We start from the raw sequence: 9657 nt of genomic DNA on the forward strand, positions 1-9657 counted from the left end.
CCTTTGTAGGTTACCGTCTTCTTTTCCCTGGTTGCCTTGAGAATTCTTTCTTTGTCGTTAATTTTTGACAGTTTCAATATAATGTGCCTTAGAGAAGGCCTTTTAGGATTGAGGTAATTAGGTGTTCTATTTGCTTCTTGGATTCGAGGATCCTGCTCTTTCTATAGGTTTGGGAAGTTCTCATCAACTATTTGTTTGAATAGGCTCTCTGTGCCCTTCTCCCTTTCTTCTCCTGATATACCCATTATTTTTATGTTGCTCTTTCTGATGGAGTCAGATAGTTCTTCTAGAGTTATTTCATTTCTTTTAACTCTCAAGTCTCTCCCCCTTCTTCCATCTGTGTCATTTCCAGATTTCTATCTTCAAAATCACTAATTCTTTCCTCCATCTGGTCAGCTCTATGTCCTAAGATTGCTGTTGCATTCTTCATCTCTTTTATTGAGGTCTTCAGCTCCAGTATTTCTATTTGGTTCTTTCTAAAAATTTCAGCCTATTTGGTCAAGTATTCATTTTGTTTTTGCAGTAGGTAGCACTGGAGCATTTTATTTTCTTTTGCCCTTTCCGGCTTCTCATGATAGATTTCCTGGGGAAGTGGGTTTCCTCTGTGACCAAGTCCTCTCAGTCTCGGGGCATCACCCCCATGGGAGAATGTGGTGGACGATGGGATTAGAAATCCCTGCAGCCAAATACAGAGCTGTGTGCCCCCATTGGGTTCAACCGCAAAAGGTGAGGGCAGGATGGGCTAGAAGAGGCCTCTGGTGTGTTTGTGTCTTTGTTCTCCTCCTAGTAATGGCAACTGCCAGACCATAGCTTCCTCTACCCTATATCTCCTCCCTTGTCACTGGAATTAGCTGCGTTGTGCATTTGCCAGTCAGGAACTATCTCTTCAGTTTTCTGGGCTGTAGATATTCTGCTTTTTAACTCGACATTGCTACAGTTTCTTCTGGGGCCCGCTACTAGCACTGGGAGGGTCAGGGGAGGCAGCCAGGCTCAGTAGCTTTGTTTTCTGCCTGGCAGTGAGGGCTGTTATATCAGTTGTCACGCTTCTGTATTCAGTCTTTGCCCTAAGGTTACTGCCCCTATCAATCTCTTAGTTCAGCCATATTATATGCTGATCACTGAGGCAGGACTACTTGGGGCCACAGAGTGTGCGCCTGCAATCTCAGGCCTCCCCTCCTCTAGGACCGCAGTAAGCTCCGGTGTGTTCATGGCCCCCACCTCTGCACTTCTCCCTTCCTTCCTCCCATTCACCCCGATTCGCTCACCTTTAGAGATTCGCCCACCTTTAGATGTTTTGATGCATAGATCTCTCAGATGTGTTTGTGTGTTACACAGGGAGTCCTTTGTTGAATTATAGCTGTTCAACTTGATACTTCCAGGGGAGAGATCAAGGGGGGACCCTGCATGCTGCCATATTTCTCATGTCACTTGTCTTCAAGGTTTTCTAATTTGTTCGCATAGAATTGTTCATAGTAGTCTTTTATGATCCTTGGTATTTCTGTTATCAGTTGTAACATCTCTTTCGTTTTGGATTTTATTTGAGTCCTTTCTTGGTGAGTTAAGATAAAGGCTTATTAATTTTATCTTTTCAAAGAACCAGCTCTTAGTTTTACTGATCTTTTCTACCATCTTTTTAGTCTCTATTTCATTTATTTCTACTCCGATCTTTATTTCCTTCTAACTTTGGGCTTTGTTTATTTACTCTTTTTGTTTTTCCTTGAGGTAGAAAGTGAGGTTGATTATTGAGATCTTTTTTCTTAATGGAGGCATTTGTCACTGTGAACTTTCTTCTTAAAACTACTTTTGCTGCATTCCATGAGTTTTGGTATGCTGTGCTTCCATTTTCATTTGTCTCAAGATATTTTTTATTTTTCCTTTGATTTCTTGAACCATTGGTTGTTCAGAAGCATGTTGTTTAATCTCCACACATTTGTTAATTTTCCAGTTTTCCACTTATAATGAATTTCTAGTTTCATACCACTGTAGTCAGAAAAGATACTTGATATGATTTCAATCTTTTTAAATTTATTAAGACTTGCTTTATGTCCTAACATATGATCTACCCTGGAGACTATTCCACGTGCGCTTGAGAAGAATGTGTGTTGTGCTGCTGTTACATGAAATGTAAGGTAAATAAATGTTAGGTCCATCTGATCTAATGTGTAGTTTAAGTCCAGTGTTTCCTTATTGATTTTCTGCATAGATGATCTATCCATCGTTGAAAGTAAAAAGGTTTAATAAATGTTTTATTATAAAAAACTACTAATGCCTGATCACTGCAATGTACACCTGAAGCTGAACAATAATGAATGCCAACTATAATTTTATATATATACAAGTATACATATGTATATATACTTACAAGAGGTGGAGTACAGCATTGGGAGTGGAGACAGTGGAAATGTGATGGCTCGGTGCGATGTCAGAGAGATAATGGATGGGGGGAGGAGGGTCCACAGTGTGAGGGATATAAATGATAAACGTCTAAGTATTTGTCTTGTGCACCTGAAACTAATAATATACATACATATATATATATATATATATATATACATATATATATATATGTATATATACATATATATATATGTAAATAAAAACACTAAGACTTATTAAGACTGTTCTGGTTCCTCTTCCACTCCGTGTATGCTTTACCCAGGTATGCAATTAGCTCCTCTTTAGTTATCAAGTGGGAAAAGCACTGGATTGATGAATTTGGTTCCCTGCTATGATGATGTCATCTGTGATATAAATATGTTCTAGCAGGCAGGGGACTTCCATAGAAAGAATGGTACAATACTCCTGAAGTTATTTTTCTTTTCTATCTCTGCTCTCTCCTGGAGAGGCACTGTGCTGCTGGTTAAAAGTGTGAACTGTGAAGCCAAACTTCCTGGGTTCAAATCCTATTCCCACCACTTAGTAGCTCTTTAGCCTTGGAAAATTGAACTTACTCTCTTCCTGCTGTGTCTCCTCATCTGTAAAATGAATATAATAGTGTTTATTTTATAGGATAGGTTATAGGGATTATATACAAATATTTGTAAAATGCTTATATTATCATATTATTAAATGGTTACAATATAATATATACTGGGTCTTATATTAACTTTTGCTCCAAAAGACGCATTAGAGCTGATGGTCCAGCTAGGTCTTATTTTCGGGGAAACACGGTTAAGTGTGATACTATTATTTCTGAAATAAACCTCTCTCAAAGAGAGGTGATAAGAGTCCTTGAAAGAATAGGTCTTGTCTGTCTTCTTCCTCTCTCAATCCCTCCTGTTTTCTCTCTGGTTGCCACTCGTTCACTCAACAAATTTCTGTATACCAGATACTATTTTAGGCTGGTGATTATATTTTGAATCAGAAAAGAATTGTCTCTGTCTTCTCACAGTATAATGAAACAAATCATTACTTGAGCAGGCTATTACAATGCAATAAGGTGGAGGGGGAGGGGAAGGCAGAAATGTAAGGTATTCTGTGTCTACCTATTCTGTCTCTATGTCTCTCTGTCTCTCTCTGTTTCTCTGTCTCTGTTCCCTCTTTTTCCTCTGTCTCTTTCTCTGTCTCTTGCAGGAAATTAAGAAATTTCCTAGTCAAAGTACAGGAAGAATTGGTTATTTTCTATTAGAAATGTTGACAGATACCAAGTTTGTACAATTAACCTGAGATAGTCAGATTGCAATGAATTCTAGCCAGCAGAGGGCAAGAGTGTCCAGCTGTATAAATTACTGTATTCTGATTTTTCCCAAGACCTACATAAAAAAAAAGTGCTTCTAATTTGATTTTGAATTCTTTTAATTTTTTAAGCTATAGAATTGGTACATAGCAAAATTACTATTGGTATTATGTTAAAACTGGTAAATTGGAATAAGTTTCTACTGATAATGACTGTCAATTTTGTTTTCCCACAAAAATTTGGCTGCTCTCTTAGAACCCAAGTAACAAAATTTTCTACCTTTACATTCAGCAGATAATCTCAACTGGGGACAGGGATGGAAAGAAAGACATACTCTCAGAATGTGAGTCCTCACCAGCTGGGTAATCTTGGGCTTGTTATTTAACTTCCCTAGTTTTTGTTTAAGAAGTTTGCAAAGACTAGAGCGAAGGCCATATTGGATTGCCCAGGGAAACACATCCTGCAGGGGCTATGGACATTATGGGGACATGTCCAGTTGACGTTGAAAGTTTAAGCCTTGCTCTCTGATCTCTTAGCTTTCTGCACTCACAGCTGTTACAACAGGGCCATGTATTCCCAGAAGTCAGACCCAACTCAGTGGTGTTAAAAAGTTGGGTTTCTTGCATGTTTCCAGGGAATTTACCTGTTATCCCTTTGTTTGATCATTGAAATCTGACAGTTTTGCAAGGATGACGCTAAGGGTTTTCATCACCCCCATCCCTGCTAGGATGACTCCCATCCTCAGAGCCTGCTTTATGGTTGCATGACATGGCACTGGTCCATTTCCTTTGATCTGGATAGGAAGGGGCCTTATAGATAACAGCTTTTCCCATGGAAAAACTGTGCTTGGACCCGAAGTTCCTCCTTGTCCTGACTTTTTTCAAATGCTGGAAAAGTCTGCCTAAGACCTTGTTTCTTTCCAAGATTTGGCCCCAAAACTTGCATGTGTCCCTTGAGCTTCAGAATCCCCAAAACTCATGTAGCTCTACATTCATCTGACCTGGGGCTTCTCACAGAAGCTGGTACTGACTGGACTGTTTGCAGTGGGCTTTCCCTTCCCCTTGCCTTTTTTTCCTGAAACCAAAGTCACTGAAAATAGCTTGTTACGAGTATGTTTCTTTTCCATTTTCCTTTGGAAGGACCCTGTGTGTTCTGTGGCAGGAGCGGGGCAGTCTTGCTCACAAAATCTCAGGTAATTCACGGGCTTGGGCAGGTTTTTTTCTCCCCTCTGACTTGGGGATCCTCTACCCCTTTGTGACCCCTACACGGCCTCCTGTTTTGGAGCACCTAGAGTCCTCATCAGGATTGCATTCTTTTTCTGGCTCTTTCTTGCAGCCTAGTTTAGCATGCTCTCACAGGTACAGGGTGCTCTCTCAGGCCTCCCTGTCAATAGCAAGCACCTGGGAAGATGCCAGGTCTCCACTGGCCCTGCTCTGGGATGACACTCAGACGCAGAAATCAATCTGTCTGAGGCTAGGGACAATGCAGCCAAACAGGCCTGGGCTGGTTCTCGGGCTCTGTGTCCAGTGTTACCAGGAAGCAGCTCTCTAAAGCATGGCTATCCTGAATCTGATCTTGCTAATCAACATGCTTAGTGATGTGGGGAATTCCTTGCTTACTGAAGGCTCGAGACCACATACATGCCTATCTACCATATGCTAATTTCCTGGGTCACTAGTTCTTACAAAGTCTCCTGATAGTTGTTGAGAAGCAAGGGCCTATTTGGATTTGACAATTTCCAGGATCTCTTTGACACCCTGAAATCCCTAAATTCCTTGTTAATATTTCTCCTCCTCCTCCTCCTCCTCCTCTTCCTCCTCCTCCCTTCTTCTTCCTCCTCTTCTTGTTCCCCTTCAAGTTTTCCTCTTTAACTCTTGGGATGCCTTCCTATTGTGGCTGAGAAACATGGAGGTCTTTTCCTCAACTGTTTCCCAGGCTGCTTTGACCATGGTAGAAACAGATAAAGCTTCTCCACCAACTTCTTCCAGACACAAAAATTGAGCTCAGAGGGGATGCTCCCCTTCCTTGGTGAGGCTGAAAGGGGAGCAGGCTTGGCCCGCAATGCCTGAGATGGCTGGGAAAGAAGAGAGCAGTCAGAAAGTGTTTCATGGAGCTGAGCTCCATGTGACATGGAGGGTTGACTCCGATTGAGTCACAGTGAAAGTAGAGGCTGCTGGTGGTCGTGTAGAGAGGATTGGTGGTTGGGAAGAAACAGAGCAAAGAATCCCTGGGATTCATGAGTTGGGCCATGATTAGTAGATGTTTATGTTCTGAGAAAGGGTGCCATCAGGTGAGGAGACGTAGTTCAGAGATGCAGGGAGGTCTGATAAAGGACGGGGCCAAGAATCTGAGTGTGCTCTCACTGGAGATCGGAAAAGGCAAGGCGTGAGGGTAAACAAAAGTCCATTACAAATGTAAAATGGGGCAAAAAGCACTCTGCTGTAAGAGAGGTGCCAGAGGTAAGGAAAAAAACAAGAAAAGTGAGGGAGCGGTCAGGTCCAGAGGTAACAAATGCTCCGGTGACAGAGAGGAGCCCAGATTTGAAACTGGGAAAAGGGGAGATGAGGTGAGTTGGGGTCTAATGACAGGGAGGACTCTGGTGGCAAAGACGACTGGTACAGGAGATAATAAGTAGAAAATGAACAGAGCTTCATGGCAAGGGATACCTTTGAAGCAGAGGAGATAAGGCCATTGATGTGAGTAGGGAAAAGGGGAGTATGAATGTAGAGGGCGGCTGGTAGCAGGACTAGGCTGGTCATGGACATGAAAGCCCAGATGCAAAGGCAGAGGCCATTGGGAACTAAGGGTGGAATGAGGGAGAGGAGGACACAGCAGTGAGTGACGATGGGACTGTAGATACCTCTTATCAAGAGGTTGTCAAATGGAATAGAGTTAGAGCAGCACCCAAAGAGGGGGTGTTAGTTGGGGTTCTAGATAGTTTCACCTGAAACATCTTTGCCACAAGCATTTTTGCCACACAATTGGCTAAAAGACAATTTTGCTGTAAAGGATAAAATACCTCATTGACAGTTTGGTGTACATTTGGCAGACTGTATTTTTTCAGTTTGTTTTCATTTCAACATTGACAAAGTTCTTACAATACTATTTTTATGTTGTATAAATCTTAGCCCTCAGAATGGTCTATACAGTGATGAGTAAACATGGTGGTCTTAAAGTAGTGAATAACATATAAATTCAGATTGCAAAGCTCTGGATAGAGCCAGAGCACATACTACTCTAGAAAATGATTACATATCACCTTGCACATCCTTCAGTGAGCAGTCATCCCTCTCATCTGTCAAAACCAAAATTTACCAAGCAATGGAAAATATACGAGAGGCGGCTACTAATTCACACCAGACTTCCAGAGCATTAATTATAGATTCTTTAGTTGGAAACGGATACTTTTTTTTTTGGTGACCAGTTATCAGATTTATAAAAAAGATACAACAAATTTTTAAATGATACACAAATATCGTTTTCAAAACAACATCAAAAAGTGTCTCTCACCATTCTTAGCTCAGAACAGAGCCAATGGGTGAGCAGAATAATAATTCATGCTGTAGCATGTTTCATAAACTGGCAACAGAGAAAGTTGGTTGAAGGAGAGCAGAGGAATTTTGTCTTTTAAGGATTAGAACCGAGGGGTGCCACAATCATCTGGCATCCGCACAGTGTTGTACCTGTGGTTAGAAACGCACATGATGGGAACTCCAGGGGATAAGACCCCCTCCCCAATCAAGCATGGCCACAATGTGACACTTGTGCTGAGTTATTCTCTGTACTAAGCAGTCATCTGCAAAGGCTCCTTTGTGTGTGCATGGTAATCGTTCAAATCTTGGATCCTTGGCAATCCTTAGAGCTACTCAATACGTTTGTCCCCATTCAATTTCAGCCATTACACAGTCAGTTATACAAGGGATACACTTGGCATATAGACAATCATTGACTACACTAAGTCTAGTTTGGCTTTCATGGAAAAGTTGATAAGATTGGTATCCACCAGGATGTGGTAAGGTGGGCCCAACTGTGTGTTATACTGGAAGAATAAACAGGGAGGGTGTTGGGATCATTGAGTGCACTGGGATCATTCTTTTCTTTCTCTTTAGGTTTTAATCTATCCTTTTCTTTAAGCCTCTGATTTCTGAGACTAAGCATTCGCTTCACGGTCATATTCTTCCTTGTTTTCTTTTGCTCCCCCACGTTCACACCGCACTCAACTGATATCTCTCTTAAAGAAGAAATAAATTATAGCGAAAAAGAAAAAAAGTGCAATGCCAAATGAGATGAATCAACAAGCAAAAAATGTGTGTGTGTGTGTGTGTGTGTGTGTGTATTTATGTATCTTACTACGAATGAAAGACTTTTAAGAAGTATTCTTCCCAGGTATTCATGTCGGCTTCTTGGATCCTTTGAGTCCTTCCTTGCTGGGGAAATTGAGATCCACACTGTATTAGTCTTCTAGGGCTGCCAAAAAAAAATACCACAAATGGGGTGGCTTGAACAACAGAAATGTATTTTCTCCCAATTCTGCAGGCTGAGAAGTTCAAGATCAAGGAATCCACAGGTTTGGTTCTTTGGAGGCCTGTTTCTAGGCCTACAGATGGGTGCTTCCTCACTGTGTCCTCAAATGGTTGTCCCTTTGTTGTGTCAGTGTCTTAATCTCCTCTTTTTATAAGGATACTGGTCATACGGGATTAGGGCCCATCCAGGCGGCCTTATTGTACCTTAATTACCTCTTTAAAGGCCTACCTCCATATAGTCACATTCTGAGTTACTGAGGGTTAGGACTTGAACATGTGAATTTTGAGGGGACACAATAACACATACACAGTGGTAAGTGACAACTCCTAATTCAAGTATCCAGATACATGTCTGTTTGTAACACAGTAAGGAATTACTTTGATTCTGCTAAATGGGGCTCTTCCTGATTCTTTTCTGTGTGGTCAATAATTTTCCTGGACAAGAGTTATCTTGGCTCTTCTTAAAAATTTAAAAAGAAATTGTGGTAAAATAGACACAACATGAAATTTACCATCTTAACCATTGTAAGTGCATAGTTTAGCAGTGTGAAGTATACTCACGTTGGGCAACCAATCTTCAGAACTTTTTCCTCTTGAAAAACTGAAACTCAGTACCAGTTAAACAACAACTCCCCATATCCTCTCCCCTGTAAGCCTCTGGCAACTACCATTCTTTCCGTTTCTATCAGTTTAACGACCCTAGATATCTCATATAAGTGGAATCATACAGTATTTGTCCTTTTGTGACTGGCTGTTTTCACTTAGCATAATGCCCTCAAGGTTCATCCATGTTGTTGCATGTGGTAGGATTTCCTTCTTTTTTAAGGCTAATAACATTCCATTGTGTGTATATACCACAATTTCTTTATCCATTCATCCATCAGTGAACCTTTAGGTTTCTTCCACCCTTTGGGCTATTATAAATAATGCTGCTATGATTATGAATCAAATATCTCTTTGAAACCCTGCTTTCAATTATTTTGGATATATGTGCAGGAGAGGAATTTCTGGGTTATATGATAATTCTATTTGTAATTTTTGAGGAAACGCTACACTATTTGGCACTTTCTGAGCGAGCATTTATTTAATCCTGACTCTGTATTGTGAGGAACTCTTCCTGGCTCTTTTCTGTCTAAGAGAAATTTCGTGAGTGGAAGTCTTCTTGGTTTTTCTGAGTGAGGATTCAATCCCTTTCCATTGAGTGAAATTCTTCCTGGCTCTTTCCTGTTGAGTGGAATCCTCCTACATCTTTTGTGAGGTCTCTTTTTTATATTTGAATGGTAGCCTAATTTCATGAGTAATTCTCACTCCATCGGGCTCCTCTCCTCCTGACACTATACTCCATCGGTATGGCATGAATGCAGGCTAATAGCTCCAAAAATGTCAACATTTTACAAAGGATAGTTTGGAGGTACAACGTCCTCTCTCTGGAGTTCTTGGGATCTCCTCAGCTTGGTT

The 9657-nt window shown here is 41.0% G+C and overlaps 1 pseudogene across 1 annotated transcript; it reads right to left on the reverse strand.

The window, feature by feature from the left end:
- Positions 1-7310: 7310 nt before the first annotated feature.
- Positions 7311-7957, reverse strand: LOC308501681 (rRNA-processing protein FCF1 homolog; annotated as a pseudogene). Its single transcript has one exon. The product of its transcript is annotated as an rRNA-processing protein FCF1 homolog (transcript).
- Between the last annotated feature and the right edge of the window lie 1700 nt (positions 7958-9657).

Source organism: Rhinolophus hipposideros (genome assembly GCF_964194185.1).
Source record: "Rhinolophus hipposideros genome assembly, chromosome: 9".
Taxonomy (NCBI): domain Eukaryota; kingdom Metazoa; phylum Chordata; class Mammalia; order Chiroptera; family Rhinolophidae; genus Rhinolophus; species Rhinolophus hipposideros.